This window comes from Tamandua tetradactyla, chromosome 25 (genome assembly GCF_023851605.1).
Source record: "Tamandua tetradactyla isolate mTamTet1 chromosome 25, mTamTet1.pri, whole genome shotgun sequence".
Taxonomy (NCBI): domain Eukaryota; kingdom Metazoa; phylum Chordata; class Mammalia; order Pilosa; family Myrmecophagidae; genus Tamandua; species Tamandua tetradactyla.
Window position 1 is genome coordinate 39,882,253 of NC_135351.1, and position 25,767 is coordinate 39,908,019.

At 40.2% G+C, this 25,767-nt stretch overlaps 1 long non-coding RNA gene across 1 annotated transcript in view; it reads left to right on the top strand.

The window, feature by feature from the left end:
* Window positions 1-25,767, top strand: part of LOC143669255 (uncharacterized) — a 104,798-nt gene that overhangs the window by 1,874 nt on the left and 77,157 nt on the right. Inside the window, exon 2 of the long non-coding RNA XR_013168802.1 lies at window positions 25,318-25,397. This is a non-coding gene — a long non-coding RNA (uncharacterized LOC143669255). The remainder of the gene's footprint in view (window positions 1-25,317; window positions 25,398-25,767) is intronic.

Consider the following 25,767-nt stretch of genomic DNA (forward strand, 5'->3'; position numbering starts at 1 on the left):
GGCCAAGGTTGCAATTCCCAAAGGGTGATCCTAGAGGAGCAGGTTCACCATCAACTAGCAACTTGTTAGAAATTAAATTTCATGGGTCCCAAACCAGATAGACTGAATCAGAGAAACTCTGGGAGTGGGCCCAGAAAATGGTCTTTTAACAACACTCTAGGGTAGGATTCCTACAAATTTCGCATGCATCAAACTCATCTGGCTGGCCTGTTAGAACCCAGATCCAGAGTTCTAATAAGCTCCCAGGGGATGCAAAATGCTACTGATCCATGGACCGTACCTTGAAGAGCCAGGGTCAAGGGCAGCAGTCTGCAAAGCCAGACCAGCTGTTGAGTTGCAGGAAAATATATTAACATTTTTTTTTATTTCTGTGTATTTTTTTCACCCAAAATAAGTGAATTAAGGTTTATTAAGATGTTATTATGCCCTCAATGGGTCCCTACATCAAATGGTTATAATGTCAATGGTCAATTGTGGGTTCATTTCCTTTTTATTTCTAATTCTATTTTTTGTAATATTTGTATACACTAATTTTTAAAATTTTTTTGTACAGCTGTATGTATTATAACATGTAGATTAATGCAACCATAACCATAACTACAATACACAGAAGTTCCATCATCCCCAAACACCCTCTACTATCTCTTTATAGTCTGCCCTGACCTACCCATAACCCCTGGCAACCACTGATGGGTCCTCCATTTCTTTAGTTTTGTCTTCTTGAGAATGTCATATAACTGGAATCATACTGAGTGTGACCTTTAGAGACTGGCGTCTTTTACTCCACATAATGCCTTTCAAATTCATTCATGTTGTGTATATTGATAGTTTGTTCCTGGGAATTGCTGAGTGGTTTTCTATTGTATGGGATGTAACCCATTTTGCTTATCCATTTACATATGAAATATTTTTTCAGGTGCTTATTCAGCGTTCTTATATCTTTTTTTTGTGTGTGTGTGAAATGTCAGTTCTTATCTTTTGCCCATTTGTTAATTGGAGTGTTTCTTTTTTATTGTTGGGTTTGGGGAATTTTCATATATTTTGGATTTAAGTCATTTGTCAGATATGTGATTTGCAAATATTTCTCTTAGTCTCTTAACTTATTTTCTTTTAAACTGTGATATGGTGAAAGTCTTGTGAGCCATGTTAATTTGATTAATTCATTGCATTATCCCATTTAGGACATGGACAAAATAGAATAGTGCTTTTATATAAAGCCACAGTGGACAAACCAAAATGGTGCTAGCATAAAGATAGAAATATAGATCTATTTATACCAAATTGAGGGTTCAGAAATAGACCCTTAGATCTGTGGTCGAATGATTTTTTTTTTATTAATTAACAGAAAAAAAGAAATTAACCCAACATTTAGAAATCATACCATTCTACATATGCAATCAGTAATTCTTAACATCATCACATAGATGCATGATCATCGTTTCTTAGTACATTTGCATCGGTTTAGAAGAACTAGCAACACAACCGAACAAGATATAGAATGTTAATATAGAGAAAAAAATAAAAGTAATAATAGTAAAAACAAAACAAAACAAAAACCTATAGCTCGGATGCAGCTTCATTCAGTGTTTTAACATGATTACTTTACAATTAGGTATTATTGTGCTGTCCATTTTTGAGTTTTTGTATCTAGTCCTGTTGCACAGTCTGTATCCCTTCAGCTCCAATTACCCATTATCTTACCCTGTTTCTAACTCCTGCTGGACTCTGTTACCAATGACATATTCCAAGTTTATTCTTGAATGTCGATTCACATCATTGGGACCATACAGTATTTGTCTTTTAGTTTTTGGCTAGACTCAGTCAGCATAATGTTCTCTAGGTCCATCCATGTTATTACATGCTTCATAAGTTTATCCTGTCTTAAAGCTGCATAATATTCCATCGTATGTATATACCACAGTTTGTTTAGCCACTCATCTGTTGATGGACATTTTGGCTGTTTCCATCTCTTTGCTATTGTAAATAATGCTGCTATAAACATTGGTGTGCAAATGTTGTGGTCGAATGATTTTTGATAAGGCTCCCAAGTCCTCTCAATGGTGACAGAACAGTCTCTTCAACAAATGTGCCAGGAGAACTGGATAACCATAACCAAAAGAATGAAAGAGGACCCCTATTTCATACCCTACACAAAAATTAACTCATAATGGACCAAAGACCTAAATATAAGAGCCAGTACCATAAAACTCCTAGGAGAAAATGTAGAGAAACAGCCTCGTGATCTAGTGATAGACAGTTGTTACACAGACTTTAAACCTGAAGCACAAGCAAGAAAAGAAAAAACAGATAAATGGGAACTCTTCAAGACTGAACACTTTTGCACTTCAAAGGACTTTGTCAAAACAGTGAAATGGCAGCCAACTCAATGGGAGAAACTTCTGGAAATCAAATATCTGATAAGGGTTTGATATACAGCGTATATAAAGAAATACTCCACTTCAACTATAGAAGACAAGTAACCCAATTAAAAAATGGGCAAAATATATGAATAGATCTTTTTCCAAAGGGGAAACACAGATGTCTAAAAAGCACCTGAAAAGATGCTTAGCTTCACTAGCTATTAGGGAAATGCAAATCAAAACTATAAGATATCATCTCACACCTACTAGAATGATCGCTATTAAACAAACAGAAAACTACAAGTGTTGGAGAGGATGTAGAGAATAGGAATTTATCCACTGCTGGTAGGAATGTAAAATGGTACAGTCACTATGGAGGACAGTTTAGTGGTCCCTCAGGAACTGAAGTATGAAACTGCTTTACAACCTGATAATCCCGCAACTCAGGATATACCCAGAAGAACTGAAAGCAGGGATAGGAACAGACACTTGCACACTGATGTTCATAGTTCCATTATTCACAATTGCCAAAATATGGAAACAATCCAAGTGTCCATCAACTCATGAACGGATGAACAAAATGGAGTACATACATACAATGGAATAGTATTTAACAGTGAAGAAGGAATGAAATCCTGAAGCATGCAACAACATGGATGTACACTAAGGACATTATGTTAAGTGAAATAAGTCAAAACACTAAAGGACAAATATTTATCATCTCATTGATAAAATATGTAACTCATAGACATAAACTATAGAATATAGATTACCGGGATATAGAATAGATTAAAGAATGGGGAGCAGTTGCTTAATATGCACAACTGGGGATGAACTTAGACATTTGGGAATGGATAGAGGTGATGGTAGCATACTATTGTGAGAATAATTAACTACTGAATAGCGTGCATATGGGGTGGAAAGGGGAAGTTGAGAATCTTGTATGGCACCAGAAGAAATGTTGGAGGTTAAAATGGGAATGTATAATACAGTGAATCTTGTAGTGGACAATGTCCATGATTAATTTTACAAATATAAAAAAGTTATTTTGTCAACTAAAGCAAATGTATGACACAATAACAAAGGACATATGGGGAAAATGTACCTATTGCAAGCTATGGGCTATAGTTAACAGCAATATCTCAATATTCTTTCATCAACACTAACAAATGTACTACACCAATACTATGGGTCGATCATGTGGGGGGGGGTGGATAAGAGGTATGAGTGGATTTGGGCTTTATTTTTATTTCTTTTCTGGAGTAATGAAAATGTTCTGAAACTGATCATGAGGATGTACAGACAACTATGTGATATTACAGAGAGCCAGTGGCTGTATACTTCAGTGGGTTCAATGATGTATGAATGTATCTCAGTAAAATTGCATTAAAAAATAGACAGGTGCTTTTATAAGATTGCTGTGAAGGCAACTCTAACAGAAAATACTAATGCAGCAGGTACAAGGAATCAAGACATGATACAATTTACACTCACATTTCCAAGAGAAACCCCTCATCAGATCAATTATGAGAAAATTGTTGTCAGTGGTAAATGACCCGGCTTATATTTTTGTAAAAGTGGCAGTTTTTAGCAAGGAGTGTGAAAGCAATGGCTTTTTGAAATATATGGAGAATGGTTTGTAAAAACGCATGTTAGGAAGTTTGGAGGTGATTTTTGTGAGTAAAAAGAGTGCAAGTATGCCACCTGTTTAAATCCTCATGTTTTAACTTTTAAAACTGGAGAAAGGATTCCTTAACCTATTTCAACTGAGGGACTTCAACCATCTTTATGGCCTATTTATTACAAGTATGAAACTACAACATCTCCAAGTTACTTCCTAGAATACCAGAGGACATCAGGGAAGATGCAAATGTACTAGTCACATGTGAGCGATAGTCTTTGCATAATTGTTTGATAGGGTTGAAAAATTAGTATTATGCTTTTAAAAATGCAGATGATGGTGGTCTTTTTTCCTATGAAAGCAAATACCTTTGAGGGGTGTCTTTTCAGCTATGACAGCCATGAAAATCAAGAATCAACATAAATTGAGGTTAAACCATTTCTTTGAATTAGCATGCCTGTAAATGTTAAAGCAAGATTTAAAAAAAGATGGAAGCATTTTCAACATTATTGTCACTCAAAACAAACAAACAAAAGGCATCATCATCATCATGACATTTTCTGAAAGCAAAATCTTTTGTACTATCACTAAACAAAATTAAAATTATCTAGAAATATGTATTTCTTCTATATTCCATTAATCAAAAATACTCTGTGCCTATGTTTTAATGACTAGATTATATTAGACGATTTATAGCTGGTGGGTGGGGTTGCCAAATCAAAATGTTTGAGGCTCCTGCTCTGTAACAGAGTCAGTTCCCTGGGAATGCAGGACGCTGAGGAGATAAGGACAAAAGAAAAGGGAGAGAGGATGCAGCATACAGACAAGTGTCCTAGACATTTTCATTTGTGGCCTTTGACGAGACCAGAAGCACTGAGTGAGGAGGGGAAGTGGAGAGGGCAGAACCAGGAAGCTGAAGGAGCCTACCCTCATGGAAACTGAATTCTAATGAGAGGGGCAGAACTATACAACCCAAAACAACACTTACTTGGTAATTTTGCCAAGAGCTTGCTCTTTGTCTGGATTTTCTGTGTTCTTTAGAAGACTGTACCTTGACAAGAGGGATGTGTATCATTTTAGATGAAGACAGAAGAAAGAGGAGCAGAAAACTGCAATTCAGGCAACAGAAAGTTTTCCTAATTATAACTAAATGCACAAATACCCCCAAAGTTATGAAGCCATATGGAGAGTCATCGGTGCACCGTATGAGCTAAGCCCATTATGCCCTGAAACTTGAAAAGCACTAAGTACCCTAACAAAGAGTCCCCTTTTTGTAAAATAGGAGGGACTGGTTAGGCCTCGGCGCTACTTGTATATACGGTTTTGAAAAAGGGAACAATCAAAATAACAGACCAAAGAAATGGATAAACATCTACAGAGAACAAGGTGTGATTTGTAAATACTCAGGGTTGAAAAAAAAAAAACAAATGAAGGAATATTGGCAACAGGACTTGGGCTGATTGCTCTCATGAATTAATAAGGTATAGTTTTAATTGCACGGTAACATATTTTATAGCTTATTTAAAGCACAATACATGTCAATTAGAAAAACTGAGAAATCTAGTACGCGGTCAGGAAAACGGTAGATTGACTTTTCAAGGAAGTACTCGGAAGATGAGAACTTAGTTGCTGTCACCCTGCTGCTTGGACTTGGGTAGGAAACCACAGGACTGGAAGTGCTTTCTGATCTCACATGATAGCCAACCTGTTTCACAAAATTTTCTAATTTTCTAGAAAAGATAAAGGGGTCAGTTGGAAACAGAGATAGCATTTAAGCTTGACTAGCTCTGTTTAATTAATAAAACAGATATTCCAAAGTGTTCAGAGATCCTGGTGCTAGCAATAAAAGCCATAAATTATTCATTTTCTCTTATTATTTCCCAAAGTTCTTCAAACAAATTCTCTATATCCATTTGAGAAGCATATTTCAAATCTGTTAGTTCACAACTTAATTGTTAATACCATTTGGGGGATGGAAAAAGTGACAAAACATCATATTCAAGGCTGAAGAGAAAGAGAGAAAGAAAAAGAGAGAGGAGTGAGGAGGGAAAACCTGTTGGTCCTTAAGTTTTTCTACATCTCTTTTTTATTTCCTAGGGCTAAGCCCTATGAAGTTAGTTACCTTCAATCAGGAAAGGGTCACATCTCTGAACATATTCAAAACCCACCCCCACGCCCTTCTTTCCTATATCCTCCCCAACCCCCGGCTCACACCCCCAGCGTGTCTGGAAGACATCTCCCTACTCCGCGCTGGCGGATGGGGTTTCTCAGGGCGTTTGTCACTGTCATGTTTTGATTGTTTGTCTACAGCACCCGACTTTGTTTCTTCTTTGGCACACAGACACTGAAATGAAATCGTATGTCGGAAAATCCAGGTTGCCTTTATAACAAAGAGCATGTTGCCTCTTTAGGGAACAATGAAACCCGATGAATAGCTATTCAATTTTTTTGTAGTACTTCCAGCATTGGATAAAGCAGAAATCTGGCCCAACACCGAGAGCGGCTATCTCTTTTGTAGCCGATACTGGAATGGTTAATTACTTTGTGGTTCTCGGAGAAGGCAACAATGAGCAAGCTCCTGCTTCTGCATCCCCACCTAAAACAAAACTGACAGATCGCACTCCACAGCTGAAACAGATGGTTGCTTAAGGGCCTGACAAAGCGAATGAATGTAAACCATACAGGCTTTCTTTCTCTGCTGCAGCCCTCAAGAGGTTAAAAGAACACTTTCCTTTTGGAAGGACTCACAACACACACTCACAACTCAAAGGGTAAATTCTAGTTTGCTATCCACCTTCATAAACTATGGCAAAATCTTTAGCTATGTGAGATTGTGTTCAGGGGAAATTGAAATGTGGCTCTGTGCCTTTCCACACACACAAAGAATAATGGACTTTTAAAATATTGGAGTGGACAGGGTGCCAGGAAAATTGCTTCCACCCCAAACCTGCATCTGACTTACCGATGACAGTTTTTCAAACCATTCATTTTTAGAACCCAAGAAAGTCAGAGAAAATATTAGTATGCTGAAACGTCACAATCTCTTGGTGAAGATTCAAACCCCGCATCTGTTTCCTCTGGCTCAGAAGTGGCTAAACAAACTCTATGGGAGCTGGTAAGAGTCTTCTTAAGATACTAATAAGATGGCAGGGGGGGACAAGTGCAGGGACACTGCCAGAGCCAGCAAGATGATAAAGTGAAGAAAAGGGGAATGTAAACAAAAGGTCAAGGGAACCAGCTGTACTTCACCCATTTGATTGTGGACGCAGAATATTTTTTCATAATAGCTCCAGCATCCCCAGGGCTTCAGCCATCTAAGCCCTCAGTCTTATCTCATATAACTAGAACTTGCTGATGCCATTGTTGAATAGGAAGTTGTTTGATTGCCTCGTGGGTTTCCTGAGTCTTGAAGGGCTTCTGAGCTCCTGGGGTGCTATCAGCTCTTGGGTAGAAACCTACTAGGCAGAGGATTTTTTGCTTTGTAAAGATGCTGGTGGCCTGGCTAGGAACTTGGTCTTGTTACCATTTGAGCTACTCGATTGACTAGAGTAAGTGAACTATCATCAATTCATACACTTTTTGGAAAATCAGTTGTCTTGTGCTTGGTGTTGGGTCCCTGTTGAATTTCCTGCTTTATTTTGCACCCCTTCTCTTTCCCTTTCCTCTAAATAAACACTTCCTCTTTCTAATCTACTCTACAATCCAATTTTTATTTTGATTCCTTTAGTCTTTCTTGTGGGGCTTGTCTCACCTTTGTACTTTCCCATTTGGTCATCTACACTGTTTTTCCTGGGGGATCCTATTCACTCAGCTGCCCCCTGCCATGCCTGTTAATAACTCTCAAGCTTGCCCCTTCCCACACTCTGCTCTGCTGCCCTTTTCTGCTTTCCTCCCTGACACTGCCTTAATTCTCATGTGCAGCTGCCTATATCTGAGTGAGGTCAGTCTGCCCAGATGCACAAGGGGCTTCACAGAAGGCCTTAGGGTTGACCTTTCTTCCCAAGTGTCTCTTTCCTACCTGTTTCTGTTGGGCTGGCCAGTGGCCCCTTATATCCCAACGATTCACTTTGATTGGGGAAACAACCAATTCTGCTTCTCCTTCTTGTTTACAAAACCTCTTGACAAATGGTCTTGACTTTTTTTCCCCCTTTGCACAGACCAGCTTCTCAATCTACCCCTTTCTCTCTAGATTTCTCTCAGGACCAATGTATTTATCACATCCTTTTGGGAAGATCCTCTTTGGTCTCATCCATTTCTGTCTGGAGTGTGGTACCACAGGATTGCAAACATAGCATTGTTTTGTGGGGCACAGCAGACAATCAGTAAACTTTTCTCCTCTTTACTGTTAGGAGCTGGAGGGACCCAACAAAGGGGTATAAATCTGAAATTTAATTTTCTCTCTCTCTCTCTCCTTTCCTTAAAGGGACTGGTCCTACCTCCTTTCACACCAGGTTAAGAGCAAATCCCTGCCATGTTCACTCAATTCTCTGACTCTTTTGGTTTTCCCCTCATTTCCTTTTTTCCTTTCTGGTGAAATGTTCATAAGTGTACTCCTGTGTAATCTGTATATCTTTTTCTCTTTCTTGTGTTCATGCAAGGAAAACCAAGCTCTCTACATTGGAAATGTAAACATTGCTTCTTGGTGTTGCAAATCATCAATTATCATGCTTCTAGTTATACATAAAATTGTGATTCCCTGAACTGGACCCTTTCATGTTAGTATGAATTGATGTCTATTTCTCATGAATGATGTTGTTCATTCTCTTTGTATGCTCAGCCCTGAGGGAACTGACCTGCCGTCAAAATGTTCTGGGATGTGCTGGTGCAGCTCCTCCAGTCTTGTTTGTCTGAGTAAACAGGTATGTCGGGTGGAGTAGAATTCCGTCCACTGCTGGCCATAGGATGTCTATTTTAATCATGGGATAATAATTCTTACCAAATAGCTTCTGTTATCATCAACTCTCAAAAATAAAAATAAAATAAAACCTTTGCAAAGAGTTACCCCAGTTCTCTATTGGGCATCTCCAGCAAAGCCAGGCTCCTCTTTGAAGGGAAGTGAGCTTCTACAGCCTCTTCTCCCAACTGTCTGTCATGGGTCAGCATCTGTGGTTGGAAATTCTGCCCCCACTCTGTGGGTGTGAAAGGTAAAGGTGAGGGAATGTGTGCTCTGTCATGACAGGACTTGACTTTCCACTGAGGTGTTTGTACGTAATAAACTGTATTTTGCTTGTGTGAGCATACGCCCATGACCTAATATATTGACTGCAAGGAGACTCATCTTGTGTATAACTCAGACCTTCTAGAAATAGTAACCTGCTCCAAGGACTCATGGAATTGGTCTATGTGGGCCAAAGGGAAGGTGATAGGGATGCTGGTGTGGAGAGCTTGCACCTCCAGAGATGGGTGGAAGCCTCTGGCTGGCTCTGCCCATGACCACATACTGCATGGTGAGACCATCGCCAGAACTCTGGCCTGCCACTGCTGTGTTGTGCTCTGCTGCAAAACCTCATCTTTGCTTTGGTCATTGCCTCTTGGAGCACCTTGGGACAGGACTTGCTTTGAAGGGCCTAGCTTTCCCCTGCCATTTAAAGCTCACTTGAAAACTGATAACAAGGGACACATTATCTTGAGACGATAAATCCTGCAGCTTCTCTTTTGCCATCTTGACACTTAACAGCTCTCCCAGTCCAATGAGGGGCTATTTTTGCCTGTAGAGATTATTGAAGCCTAAGTGCGGAAATTCCATTGGTCCTGCCTTTTATTGGCATGCACAATACACACACATGCACACAAACAAAACCACATTTGTATGCATACATTTTCTCCCCACTGTCATAAGTGTGGAAAATGTACTTTATGGGTGAACTGGTGTGGCCATTAAAAGCCAGATTAAATGGTTCAGTTAATTCTAAATGCCTAGATAGTGTCTTTACTAAGTATTTGGACATTGGGGGTAGGCTGACTGGATTAATATTTTGGCTCATCACTTGCTAGCGGGTATGACTTTGAGCAAGTTATCTAACTTTCTATAGCTCAGTGCCCTCATTTCTCATTTGTTTTTGATTTTTAAAGAAAATATTGTTCTTGAGACATCTTCATGTACTATGTAGTCCATCCAAAGTACACAATCGGCGGCTCACAGTATCATCACACAATTGTGTATTCATCACCATTATCACTTTTAGAACATTTGCAGAACTCCAGAAAAAGAGAAAAAAAGAAAAATCTCATACATCCCATATTCTTTACCCCTCCCTCTCATTGACCACTAGTATTGCAATCTACCCAATTATTTTTTACTCCTTATTCTGTCACCCCCTATTATTTACTTAATTTGTCCATAAATCTTACTCATCTGTCCATACCCTGGATAAAGGGAGTGTTAGCCACAAGGTTTTCACAATCACACAGTCACAATATAAAAGCTATATTTGTCTTCGAGAATCAAGGCTTCTGAAACACAGCTCAACAATTTCAGGAACTTCCCTCCAGCCACACCAATACAACAAAAACTAAAAAGGGATATCTATAGAATGCATAAGAATAACTGCAGGACAACCTCTCAACTCTGTTTGAACTTTCTCAGCCACTGAATCTTTATTTTGTCTCATTTCTCTTTTCCCCCTTTTGGTCAAGAAGACTTGCTCAATTTCTAAAACAGAGTTCATAATGCTACCTACGCCACTGGGATGTCATGAAGATTAAGTGGATTAATTTGAGACAGAGGCTTAGAATAGTGCCTGACCTGTAGCTAATCACTGCATGAGTCTAAGATGGTGCTGATGTTACTATAATTATTATATGACATAATTATATGTTAATGCAGCTGTATCACTTTTAGCCATGTATAGCAAAATGCTACTTTGCTCAGTTTCTCAAATTTAAATATTATGTTTGCAGGTAGAAAAGTCCCCTGGTAGAGCTATATTGCCCCTTACCAGTGTCCTGCTTATTAGGGCCCATGTAGGTTTTGGGGGCGATGACTGTTCATTCAGAGACAAACATTTATCCAGCACTTTCTCTGTGGGTGGCCAAGCCTCTGCAGGAGATTAGGAATAAATGGTGATGAATACAAGAGATAAGGCCTGCCCACAGCAGGCTTACCCAAGAAAACCCATGAATATCCAGAGAATCTACATTAAAGATGGAGAGGGGGGTGAGGAGGAGATGTTGTGGCTGAGAGTGACTTAGCCAGAGGGAAGGTTCAGGAAGGGCTGGTAGCAGGGGGACTGGGAAGGCATTTAGATACATAGGGGAGGAGGGAAGGGGGAGGAGGGAAGAGGGAGGTGGGGTAGTGCAAGGGGTTAGCACTGAATATACTTCGACTTTAGTTTACGAATGCCCCAAAACAGTCAATCACTGTCCAAGGCCATAACCCAAACCACCCTAAAATCTGAGGTCCTGAAATCTTTTATTGCCATTTCTTATTTCTTTAACAACTGTACCTATATATTTTTTCATCCCTTATGACCTACTTATGGCTCTTACCTCATAGGAGGTCTCTTCTCTCTTTACTGATTTCTTTTCTCTGTAATTTTCTACATATTGATAGCTCTCTCATCAGCCTGAGGCTTGATGTCCTTGAATGTCCTCTTGATACATTTGTCCTAAGTCAGTCTAAAAAAAGCCACACAACTATATATGTGTATATATTTGTATCTATCTATCTATCTACTATCTAATATATATAGACGTACACACGCAGCCTGAGCCAGAAACCAAACAAGTTGTTTACTTTTTATTTTTATTTTTGTAAGCTGTAACAGTCTAGTGTTAAACAGCTTTCGAATTAGCCCGGCTGCGTAGGCTAGCTGCTAATGGATTTTGCTTTGGGATGGAAGTTGGGAAGCTCAGTTTTCTACCCTGATTACTAATTATTATTGTCTCTGTCTTTCAAGTTCAGTTTCGAGATCATAGAGCTTTATTTAGCTACAACCCGACGACTCCATGATACAATTAAGGAATGTTCAACATGATCCTGCTTCCCCATGATTTCTCTTTGTAGTGCGGGCTTGGGTTTTTGAGTGGCAACGTGTAGCTCAGTCTGACCCGTGTCTCACCGCAAGTGTGGGAAGTGTGCGTGCTGGGCACCCGGCCGTGGGCGTGGTCCCTGGTGAACACGGGCCAGCTCTCCTCCCTCTCCAGTTGAGTCTCCTCTGCCAGAATCAGCAGAAGAAGAGACCGGGGTCCAGGTCACTGAGTATTTTGCATCCCGGGGGTCTGCCCACACACTGTGACTCCAAAAAGCCCATTACCAGCCCACTGAATCGCTCTGTTTGCTTTTCCATAAAAAAAGAAACATGCAGCTGCTTATTTCTGCTGCAGACTTTGAATATCTATCCATCTGCCTTTTGTGTAAAGAAATTCTGCCTGGGTAATTACTCGTCTATCCCCTTCACTCATTCCCCACCCCACCCCCCATCCTTCAACCTTCTGTTTCCAATTAGTTCCTATCTCAGATGGCTTATTGGCATCAATAGTTCTTGGCTTCACCAAAGTGCACGGAACTACCCTGAAACATGGGGGCATCCAGATAAGTCTGCAGCTTGGCGATCAGTCCTGTGGGGTACCGACGTTTTGCCCCTGTGCCTTCCTTTTCTCAGGAACCTGAGACAGGAGATGGTGTTGAGATGTGTCATTGATACAGCACATTTCAGAGCAAAATGATATGCATGAGCATTGCACGGACCATGGAAGTCCTGCAAATATAGCCATTGTCGGGCATCTGGTGCAGAAAAGAGCTGTTTCAAAAGAAGTTCACAGTGCTAAATCATGGTGGAGATAGCCTCTGAGCATCTGTCCACTGCTGGAAAAAGCACCTGAGACCATGTGTCCATGACTGCCCTTTATTCCTGGCTATTCACTTTGATCTGCAAATCATGAGCCATGGCAAAGTGGTTAAAAGTGGGCAAAAGAGGGCCGTGCAACAGTGACTCAGTGGCAGAATTCTCACCTGCCATGCCAGAGAGCCGGGTTTGATTCCCAGAGCCTGCTCATTCCAAAATAAAAAAAAAAACAAACCAAAAAATGTGCAAAAGACCCTGCTGCCGTTTTTACGCCCCTGTCCCAAACAGGAACGGGAGGGTGGGTGACAGGGTTAGGCAAGAAAACGCCTTCCAAAAGGGCTGGTGGGCATCATTCAAATTCAAGGACAGATTTGCTCAGAACAAAAGGGCTTTAGAGTTTAACTGCCCAAAGTTCTTCTTTAAAGTTCTCCTTCGTTCCACAGAAGCACAGGTGAAAGGTGTTAAGTGACTTTCCCAAAGTCATAGCTCATTAGTGGTAAAGCAAGAAATCTAAGTTGTTTGTTTTCTGACTCCTAGCAAAGTGCTCATCCTAGCAAACCACAGCATGAGGAGGTTGGGAAGAAATCTCTGGAGGCACAAGTCAAAGCCAGACTAGACAGTGAGGGGCTAGTTCTCTCTTCTTGGGGCCTAAGAAAGTCCACTTCATGATGAGTGGTTTGTTCAAAAAACCAAGCCCTCAGAGTTGAAAAGCTGTAGGCCTTAGATATAAAACTGCCTGAGGCATTTGCCTATGACACCACAGTTGGATTTAGGACTCCCTGTAAATTTGGGATGGGCTTTTAGCTATCGTTAGAGAAGGTATTTAGCTGCTGTTCCCTGAGAAACATCAGTTCTGTCTTTCTGGCTCTTGAAAAGCTTGACCCCTAAAACACTTCCTCACTCTAGATGTGACTAGTCTGCCAGTCCTCCCCCACCCCCCACTGTACCCCCTCCCACTCCCCTCCAAGAGCACCTCTCCTTGCCTCCACCCAACCCTATTGGCCCTAGGAAGCTGTGGGCTGGTAAGGGCTCTCTCTGTGGTGGGCTGAGGCTATAGCACATGACTTTGGCTGGTGGGCTACATGCCCCTCGGCTCTTTGGCTGGTGGGCTACATGCCCCTCTGCTCTTGTATGCCCCAAGCCTGCTTGGTGGGCTGCAAGTGTGTCTTTGGCTGGAATTCTGCCCCTTCCTTGTCTACTCAGGGTTGGAGGGAAAAGAGATGGCTCTAACGCTCGCTTCAGCTTTCGTTTCTCCTCTGTGAGTGTCAGTCTCCGAATAGTTGTGTATTTCTTTTTTTTTATTTTTGCATGGGCAGGCACCAGGAATCAAACCCGGGTCTCTGGCATGGCAGGCGAGAACTCTGCGGCCGATCCACTGTCTCACCGCCCTAGCAGTGTATTTTATAGAGGGAAAAATAGAGTTCTTTTACTTCTACTAGAATAGAAAAGTTGACTTTAAATAGTGAGATAGTCTGATTTACACATGAAGAAACCAAGGTTTAGAGAGGTTTACACTGAACTAATAGATCAGTGTGCCCAGGGTTAAAACACAGGTCAATCTAATTCAGAAACCTATATTCTTTCTGCCACTCCTCACTGCCATAGCTTTAGGGACCACAGAGCAACAGACCATCAATGCCGGCTCCTTCTTGCAGATAAGAAAGAAAAGAAAGGAAAGAAATAGTTGTGGAATTATAGTTTTTCCCATTTAAAATCACAGTGGAGAAAAAAGAAAGACAGTGAGAGAGAGACAGAGACAGAGAGAGAGGGATAATACACATCAAGGCATTGTTCACCATATTTAGAAAGAATGCTTGGATGTCTACACCCACCCACACAGCCACATCCACACACATAAGCACACACACTCAGGGTGAGTGCATTGCAAAGTGCTCTTCTCCTAGCACACCCTCAGCTCCCAGAGCTGCCACATCCCCTTTGTGGGCTCAGCCTGCCTGGGGAGGAAGTAAGCTGGGGGTACCAACTGACAGTCCTTGGGGACTCTGGGCCATGAAGAAGTCAGTGGGTCTCAGTCATTGCTATAGCTCCTGCATCATTGATTTTCCGTTATTTAGTTATTTAAACATTTTATTTAAAAAATGTAACCCTTCAAAAGTTACCACGCACACATTAGCAAGGTTTTTCTTCAGGAAATTGCTCAAGGTGGTCTTTGTAAAATTTCTGTCCAGCTCCATCCAAAATTAAAATTTTGTCTGTCCTCAACAGGTTCGGGACTGAGGAAAACCCAGATATGGTTCACATATGTAGGCAAGGGGAGAGGTGTATTTGCAATCTAAGTTTCTTTCTTCCCCTCTTCTTTGCTTCTGTGTTTATTTATTATATAGGTTTTGGCATTCAGAGACCACAGATCCTTTAGCAAACATTTAGGCTGATGAACTGGAGTCTTTGCTTCTCTGAAAAGAAAGCAGGACCAGTTGTGAAACTGGGGTTGTAGTATTAAAAATTCTCAATAGTTAAACTCTCCATTGATGATTGATTGAGTTGATGCCTTGGAACTGTGCGTCAGGCTTGACACATTCCCCATATTCTCCCGCATTCTTGGAACAACCTCCAACGGAGTTATTATTTTTATTGTTATTACCATTTTGCTGAAGAGGAAATGGGCGCTCACAAGGTCAAGCCACTTGCCCGAGCTCCCCTGCCTAATGTTTGGCAGAGCCGAGACGAAAGCCCAGCTCCAACTACGAAGCCCCATCAGTTTCTGCCGTGCCCAGCTAGGTTTGCTCATAGAAAGAACCATTTCACGTCTTAACGCTCCTTTGTAAGTGGTAGGCCATAGATTCACCTTCGCAGGTGTATCTCTAACACTTGCCTTTCTAGGCAAATGTCGAGTTTTCCAATACAGTTTTGAGGCTCTAAAATCCCCATGAAGCCGATTAAACCCATCCGTCAAGGGAGAGCGTGCGTCTGGGTGAGCCACGTGCGCGCGCGCGCGCTGCTTTATGGGGAGAACTTGGCGCCTCCACTGGGCTCTTATTCAAAATGCAGAGCTATTGCCTGGAGAGTAAAACCAAAGCAAAACAAAAGAAAACAAAAAACGGATCCTCTCTGCCGATCATTCTTGCGCCTGTGATTGTGCCATTTAACATGACAAGCACATAATAAGCTTATTCAAATGCCGTGATAACATACTGTCTTTGTTACCCACATTCCTGCCAACATCTTAGAAGACCTAAAGGGTGTCCGTATAACTTCCAACAGAAGCCCAGCTGAGACACTGATATTTGAGCAAAATAGTCTAGTAGCCCCTATTCAGTGGTCGCTATTAGTTAAGTGTAACCTGTGTTAGCTGTGTTGCAGAAACGTACATATCGATGCCTTTATTTTTTCTGCCAGCTTCTCCTTTCTTGCTCCATCCCCCAATCTGCTTGCCAGGACTGCCAATTGCTAACATGTACTTGGCTTTAGTGCCAGAAAAATAGAAGTGATGGCCACGTGGCATATCTTTATATGGCTTGTAAAATTGCCATGGGGTCACTCCAGGACTCACTGTCCTTTATGTAAAGATTGTTTTGACAAGCGCATCCTCAAAGCAGGGATGGGAAAGTTTGCCTTTGTTAATGAACTGCTGTGCTTTCTTTTCCAAGAAAACTGTAACCCATCATGCTGCCTCCTGGTTTAGGCTGGCAGAGATGATGTCCCAGGATTCAGCAGCATCACAGCGGGTCCTGCAGGTAGAACTTCCTGGGCACCTTCTACCTCGGGTTTTGCCCTTAGCATTTATTTTTTAGTCCGTATTTTGTGGTAGCAGCTTTTTGGTCTTATTACATCTATGAATTTTTTTTATTAATAAGTCACCACTTATTCTTTTTTGGGATGAGGTTAGGTATAAATGATTTAGCAGAATTACATGTGCATGTCTGTGTGTGTCTGTGTCTCTGTGTGTGGCAGAGAGAGAACGAGAGAGATTGCGAGACAGAGAGAAAGTTAAAGGGAGAAAGAAACAGGCACATCCTCTGGAATCACATTTCTCTAATATTCACAAACTATAATTTATCCCCTATCACCTTGTAATCATCATAAACAATTGTTTGAGCTCCATGGTACTCATCATATTGTGCTAGGCATGTACTAAAGAAAATATAACAAAAATCTGTATTTGTGTGCTGGAGAGTTGTGAGAATATAGTTACTCTTAATATACAAATTCTGCTTAAAAAAATTTCAAGGCCTTTCACAGGTGATTTAAGAAAGCGATTGAAGCCATCCGCCAGTGTGCTACTCTAATGCACAGAACACCTTTTCCCAGAGTAACTTCATTAACTTTTTTTAGCAAGATTTATTTACTTTCATTGTTTTTTCTTTAAAAAAAAAGTGGTTTCTTTTATATGAACGACATATGTAATTGACATTTAATTAAATTATAATAAAGTTCATTCTAACAGAGATAGGACCGAGAGTTTAATGGATCCTTAAGCTATTGGGTTATTGTTGCTAAGAAGCTTAGCCGTGTTGGCTTTTACTGAAGCGTGGGAAACACCTCCACCAACTTAATGTAAACATTGGCTTATAGGAATGTATTACCATTTTAGTTTATATCTATTAACAAACAGTTTATACACATACAAGAGATAGACATAGCTAATGTTGTATATGGTTTTTACATAGTGAATCTTAAGGTGTGGCCTAACAATCTAACACGATTTCTAACAGGTAGAGCTTCAGTGACCAATAGCATCAAGCAAAGTAACACAGGAATGACCAGACATGGTTGAGGAGTCCGGGCTCCTGGTTTATGGCATTTTATGATTAACTGGAACCATCCAGGGAATAGGAGCTGGAATTTCGGGAATGCCCTTTCCTGTGTGTGTAATTTCACTAAGCCCACCAAAGCCTGTCTCTCTTCAACCCCTCTTCACAGCTCTCCTGGTCTTACCTTTGTTTAAGTCTGGATGGGGGGCCTGCCTCCCCTTACTACCTTGCAATTCGCAACTGGCCCTGAAGAAATGGACACTGAAACACCCACAGCTGGCAGGGATTCAAGGACTGCCTTTCTGAGACTATTTGCATTTGAAAAAGAAAGCCCAGTAGAAGGAAACTCTTTGAGACCAGATGCAATGGTTTCTCTTGGTGGGTATTTCCTTCAGGCCAAGGGGCTGACCTTGGAGTGAGGGAGATTTCCATTATGGGTCCATCTAAATCTCATTTCAGAACTAAGCAGACCTGCTCTCAGTAACAGGGTTCCAAAAATATAAAAGTTTACTGATATTTAATTTAGTAGCAGGAAAACATTTGCATTAGAGCCAACATCTTTCAGGGAAAAAAATTTGTTGAAAATACATCACAGTTTTAATAAGATCTACTTGTATAAAACTTAATCAAAAAAAATTTTTTTAAGTTTCCCATATTGTAGATTTCCTCTTGCCCTATAACTGGAAATCCCATACCATGGTCTTCATTTTGATAAATTTGGCGAGTTACTATTTTCCTACTGGAGCTAAAATAAAGTACCAGAAACAGATTTAAAAATTCATCCCTCAATTATTCCTTCTTTTTCCTTAGAAAACTATAAGCTTCTTTCCCATTGACTGTAACCCCCGCAACAGCCAAATCAACTGACCTAAGCTTTTTTTTTCTTTTTTTTTTTTTGTGGTTCAATGTGCCTTCCTGAGAAGTGACACCCTTCATCAAATCATCCACCTCAAAATTGTTTTGCTTATTAGTCAGAACAAAAGTTGTTTTTCTACCAAAATATTACATAACAGCATGCCTGATTTCACGCCACTGGTTTTTCCCTGGTCTGATGCGCAAATATAAAAACACTGGTGTCTTAAGTGCTGTAGGAGAATGGACAGTGATCCCCAGTCCGCAGAGCTCCAGGTTCTCAGTGGGGCAGGTTCTCAGTGGGGCATCCTCCTCCTCCTCCCTTTGTATCTTAGCTCCCATTATTTCCCATGTGAACTGTTCCTCCCAGCTCCTCTGGACCGCTCCGTATGCTCTTAAAGCCTGGCCTTCCCTGCGTGAACATATTTATTTAACACCATCACCTAAATACTCTCCTCAGCCTTTTTAGGCAGAAGGGAAACTTTTTCCCATAGGACTCCTGTAGCTTTCAGTCTGAACCACTTATCTAAACTATCACTTGAAGTTTTATGGGTAATTGTATATTTGTCATGTATTCCTAAATGGTTACACGTTATCTCCATTCTACCACGAATGTTGAGCATCTACTATAACCACACACTCCACTGAGAGGAAATTAAGAAGGGTAAGACACAAGCCTGCCCATGAAAGCTTACAGCTCACAGGTAGTGACAAACATTTAAACCATCTGAGAAGTGTTAATGAGAGCCAGACAAGGGGGCATAAAGGGCTTCCATAGCTATCTTCATTATCCTCATCGAGGTGGCGACACTTGAGCCGGGTCTTAGAGGATGGCTTGTCTGGAAGAGAAATCGGAAGGGGCAATAGTAACAGAGGAATACATTTCTCAGAGGAAGAAGAGAGCGTAACATGTTTGGGTAACAGAAGTCAACAATCCCTGAATACAACTCCTAAATCCAAAAAGTTCTGACAATCATAATTTTTTTTGTTGTTGTTAACTCATTTAATGTTGATCCTGATCTGACCTGAGCTCATTGGGCAGGAAAACTTGGCTGAACCAACCCGAGATGAGTAGTTTTATGTTTTACCGTGGGATAAATTCCAATATTCAATGGCCGGGTATTAAACATCTGTTAAATAATCTAAAGTTGTTTACCAAGGAGCTTTCCCAAAAGAACTCCAGAAGAATTCTGAATTCCAAATGAATCTGTTCCTACCAGTGTCAGATAAGAGATTTTGGAGATGTGGGGAGAATTTCTAATGGGTGTGAAGGTGGAGTGAAAAAGATGAAACTGGAAAGATAATTTGGGGCCAGACTATGTGGGCTGTTTCATTCCAAGGCTAATCTGTTTGGATTTGAAACTGAATATGTGAGAAAAAGTATGCATGGAAGGCCTGGCCTCATATGACTTTCAAGGCCTAAGTGTTATGTTCTTATTTTAGACTTTAGCAAAGTTGTCATTTCCTTTCCAGAACTTTCTCTGCCTTCATAGGTAGAACTGCTCACTCCCTCTATTGCCGTGCAGTCTGACTCCGAGAATCTTTGTAATACAGAACATGATACCACATGACTTGGTTTGTTTCTCCATTCAGTCAGAACATAAACTACCCAAAAGACCGTTTATTACAATTCATTCATCTGCTCTTGTTTTCTTTATTTACATCTAATATTCTATTTGCTTATCGGTTTGAGCTGGGCCTGTCTCTCAGTAACTATGCATTGAATTCATTAATTATAATACACAACACTTGTCTAAGGCTCATACCAAGTGCCAGGTGCCATTCTAAATCCTTTGCAAAAATTTCCTCATTTGAGCCTCACAACAAATCCCAGCGAAAGATACAATGATGGTGTCCATTTTTAGAGTTGAGGAAACCAGTGCTCAGAGAGGTCAGTGAACTTGGTTAAGACCCAATAGCTGGTAGCGGTGGAGCCAGGGGCTTTTCCCTTCCCCCCCCCCCCCCCCCCCCCGCCTTCTGGTGGGGAATCTGCTTCTCTCTCATCACCTCGCAAAGCATCTCATGTGCCACAGGTACGCAACCTATGCTTGCTGACAGACTAAGTGAATACAATTTGATGTTCGAAGGTTATTGGCTTGGCTGGACTCTCAAAAGTGACCTTCTTCCAGGGACTTTGTGTTGGAATTCTGGCTGCCATGTTGGGGATGGTTGTTTTGATGCAGAGAGCAGGGAAAGCAGGGAAGTCCAATGATTCAGATCAGTAAACTCAATTTTAAATATGCACATAGGGCAGGCACATTGTAAAACAATGAACCAATACTACAGAACAAAGCGATAGCTGCTAAATCGCCTTCCCTTGAGACCATTCATTCCCCAGAGGCTTGACCGTCTTGAGCTGTTGGCAAAGCTGCACTGACATGTACACTCATTCACTTGGGCATGTCCATGATAGTTTTACACAAATGCATATACAATTGTCGGTTTACGTTTCTTTAGAAATTTTAGTCCAGTTGATTTAATGTAACTTGGCTATATGTAAAAATCATGGTTGTCATAACAGTTAGATATTTTAGTAGTCTCCTAGCAAGACATTTCCATTGGCAGAAACTGAATAAATAGCCACATAACTCTTGCATATTTTTTTTTTGCATCATTAGTGATTCTGGTGCTTTGTGAGGTAAAATGTTGTGCATGATAAGACAATCTGGGGTCTAGGAGGAGTTTGTCATGGTTTAATTTAGCACAGTTTTTACTGATCTGCAAGAAGGGTTGAAAAAAGCACTTGATTAAATTTACAGATGATGCTAAATTGGGAGATGTTAAGAACATCCATGAGGACAGATATTTAAAGAAGTTAGAAATATGTGAAAGAAATAGCAAAATGATATTTAGATTGCAAGATTTTAATGGAATGTGTTAAAGCCTCATTAATCAGACCGCTGATTATTCACAGGAAGTGGCAGAAAGCATAATGGCTTCTGCTTTTATATAATATGGTATGGCTGCAAAACTGAGACCACACCAGACTAAGTAACCCTGCTTTACGTCCACCCCGACGTACCTTGTGGGCCTCTCAGTTGGATGCAATTTGTAAGTTATTTGCTGTCCTTTTCAGGTCACTCTAAGTTGTTTAATCCTAGAGAAAAAACTAGAAGAAAACTAATGTTTCCTGCAAATCTATTGTTGCTGGGCATTTTCTTCACGTGGGTTATCTCAAGTGATTCTCCTTATAACTGTGAAGAAGGCACAGTGTCAATAATTTTGTTTGTTCATTTTTGTTTCTATTTATATCTGTTCAATAATTTATTTTTGATATGAGATTTTCTTCTGAAATAACTTGCATATGAATTACCATAAAATATATTGAAGTTAAAAACTGAACAAATTTTTATTTTAATTGGGCTTTAAAATTGAAAATGCAATGCTACACTAGTTACCACTTACAAACAAGTGAGCGATTCCGAAATGAGTCCAATTACTGGGGAGAACCTTGCAGAGCCGCTGTGACAAATGGCGGTAATAGTGTCACGTGCCCACAATTTGTTGCTGAGTCCAAGGCAGGCATTTGTAAAATACCTATTCATCAGGCAATACTTAGAGAGGATGTGTTTAGCCATTATAACAAGGTATATGCAAATGAACTTCCCAGGAGACTTTGCAACAAACATTTAATTAGTTATATAAAGAAACAGTTAAATATACCAACATGCATTACTGAAAATTAGCTAGTGAGTTTTGTTAATTTGTGCACATAATTCTAAATAGCACCATTTAATAAGTTATGTCTTTATCATATACTTATTCATGGGAATGTGTAATTTTACTTGAAAATTAATTTTGCTGAACTTCTTATTTGGATATTTTTAGTATCTCATTTGTACATACGGATAGTAAAATGACAAAATGCGATTATGTATTTATCAAATTGATACAAAAAAAGAAATCCATAGGGTAGTGTACATTAGGGATGTAGGTGGTAAACATGATTTATCATTGTAAACAAAGAATAGTCTGATCTATATTTAACAAAGGTACTATATTTATTCAAAAGTGGTTTTAACTTTTATTTTCTTCATTTACCATCTAAAATGGATATTTATTGCTCCCCCTACAAGCAAAACTCATTAATAATATTTGCATTTTTAGCTCCTAGACATAAAAAAAAAATAACCTTTACAAAAATTTGGTTCTTAAAAGACATCCTCATTTTGTATTTGCTTGCTTTAAGTCAGAAAGATACTCTGCAGAAATAGCTAACAAAATATTGACTTTTTACACTTGTGTAATTATCACTATCTTTTGAAAAATCTATTTTAATTTTCTTTATTGCAGTCTATGTTGGTGATTCACATGAGTGACATAAAAGAGTTAACAAACATGATTGTGAGTCTCATAATACCATCATGAGGTGCTTAAAAATACATTCAGAAAAGTCTTGATTTTTAAACACAAAGGGTAATCACAAGTTATAACAAGGAGAACAGTTCACAATTTCACGCAACTTCTTCTCTTTTTGAGTATTAATTCCTAGCTCAGCGTGGTCCAGAAACACCTAGTTTTTCTTATTTTGGGGGTCTACAGGTATTAGCTAGCAGGAGAATCCCTAGAGTCCCCAGTTGTAGCAGCTAACCAGCAGCCTTCCTGGTACCACTTGTATCTCTGAAGCCCCCAAGGACAGAAAAGAGTCTTAACTGATGACTCCACTTGAGGAGAAACCAAACCTGTATTTAGAGCATGAGGCCTCTCTGCTGTCTTCATACTAGGGGACCCCACACGCTTTTGGAGCCCTCTCCAGGTGCTGTCCTTGAATCCTGTCCTGGAGCCCTGTCTTCATGTCCTGGCACGGAGCCCTGTCCTGGAGCCCTGTCCTGTGGCCCCGTCCTGAAGCCCTGTCTCCTATAGCATACGCAGTCATGATGTGGGAAACAAGATGGTACCTGTGCTTATTTGGCCTTATAGGAAGTTGCCAGATATTAGCAGATGATTATAGCATTAACATCCTATCATTTCTAATACCTACATTAAGGCATGTAAAATGTTTTACTTTGGATATGATTTAATTGTAACCTCAAATTTCTAAAATTACCTATGCTTTGTCACGTAAAGAAATAATTTTTTTTCTTTTAAATGCAAATGTCTTAGAACGTTGCCTTCCAATTGAGCTGGGCTTCAAGGAACAGGTCAGATTTCAGTTCGTATATGAGTTCGATTTACTTTGGATTGGCAGGAGGGTTATAACATGGCACAGGCAGCACGTTGGCTTTGGCAAGTACGAATAAGCTGCTTGAGCAGCTCAGTGTTTAAAACTCTGAACGAGACCCCACATTATAATAATTGTAGTAAAGTAGGGAAAATACAGACAAAAGTGATTCTCACCTTCTAAAATGAGGAAGAAATTCCTTGTTATTCATAGGTGATTTCTTAATCTCTAATTTAAAAATAGTGCAGGGAATAACCCCAGTGACTTCTTAATAAACATTTGGGCACAAGCTTTCCATTTTGAGCCAACTCACCTGTTCATTCATGTTTAATGAACTGAACTGCTAGGTTTCCTAAAATATTTGCAAGCATTAGAGGAGAGAAATGGAGGGATTAAGATGCAAATGCTTTACAATTAATGAATTAATCACATACAATACATGTTGTTATGGAAATAAGCATAAGCAAAGAAATAAAGGCGAAAATTTCCCCTGAAGTACAGCAGAAGTTTCTAAAATAGGTGCACATCTAAATGGTGAATGTATTAAACAACAGAGTATGGACGCACAATAATAAATTTGCTGTTACCTAATTTGATTACACTTTTAGGAAAGTAATGATTGAATTAAGTTTTATATATGTAGCTCCTTCCTATATTAATTCAGCATCTTGATTAATAGCCATGAATTCAATAAAGACATTAATATCGAGAATATTAAACTCCAAATACAGCGTTTTCCAAACCCTTCTTTGGGGCACACATGTTTTGGGCAATGCTGAAATGTCTTCTGTGATCAATGAGTTTTATAGGCAAATTCATTTGGGAAAAGTTGCGTTTCAAGTTGCCCTTTTGGTGATTGAAATGAATTTATGTATTAAGGACACATAGAAGTTCTAGAGTAAAGGCAACTGCTTAACCCTGTATTTCTAATTTTTTTGACCATGGAAAGCCTACCCCACTCCTTTTAGAATATTTAATTGCATCTAGTGGCACAATTTTTAGAAATTGTGGTTTTAGAAACACAGTTGGGATCTACTGTTTTGGTAGAAATTCTGATATTGTCAGGCACAGGTTTTGTTGTCCTCATGACTGTAGTCATTTTTATTTGTTCACATTTAGTTTGTACTTTACTTGCCTAGTCCTTATCCCACAGGCTACTGGAGAATGTTTACCCTGCAGTGTGAGTAAAGACATTTCTACTGGCTCTGAACCCTGGTTTGATGCCTCTACACTCCCCATCTCCACCCCCTTGCTCCAACTTTACTTTCTGGCAGTGGAGGCAGCAAAGTTGTGTGACTCAGGGATATTTTAGCCGAACATAATTTTTATTTGAGCATCACAGACTCTAATTACCATGTGGCTGCTAGGCAAAGCCCACTAAACAGAGGTAGAAGGCTATGTCAGGGGCAGACTATGGAACTGCCTCTTGAGCAAGAGCTGAGTAATAAAAAGCAATAAATATATGTGCATTATGACAATGCAACAGTGAGCTGAAGTCAAGGCCCACAGCGTTAGAGTTGTAAATGGTTTGTGTCAAATTTATTAGCATGTACTAGCCTAAGACAAAATTTGAACCCTAGGGAGAGCAAAGCAAACTCACAATTTCTGAAGAGCAGAAATCATGCTTTTTCTATATAGAATCACCAGTTTTAAGAAAGCTTTGCAAGGCTTTTTTTTTTTAATTTGTCACTGTTGGGTATTGGGCTTCCTTCTTTGACTAAATGACCTACAATATATGTCTTTCTGCTTTTATTTTAGCTTTCTCTGGGAGTCTGTGATGATATATACATTTTTTACACGGCTCTTTCAATTTTTACTTTTTCAGAATTTGTGAAAACGTGGAGTCCTTGGACATAGCCACCTGGTCTGATGCTTGTGGAGCTGAGATGTACAGATTCTTTGAAGGTACCCACTGCTCACAGGGAACTTTACAGGGGAGATAACAGGTGGCAAGTTAGACAGCCTGGTGGGGCTGAGAGGACACTCCTTCTCTTGGATGACTTGTAAGCCCTGAGCGGTTTATGGAGCTTAAATTACACAGGGAAGATGGAAAACTAAAATGAGAAACACGAAAAGACTAGAACAGTCAGGCAGGTGGAGAGAAAGGTCAACACCAGCAAAGGAAGGGGGTGGGGGGGGGCAGAGAGCAGCAGGGCCAGGCGAGAGGGCTGGAGTGGGGATAACGGCTCACGGGCATCAGCGAGGCGTGCAGGGAGCAGGGGGCGCTTTCCCTGGGCAGCAGTGGCGGCTGCCCGAGCCCAGGCCGAGGTGACCT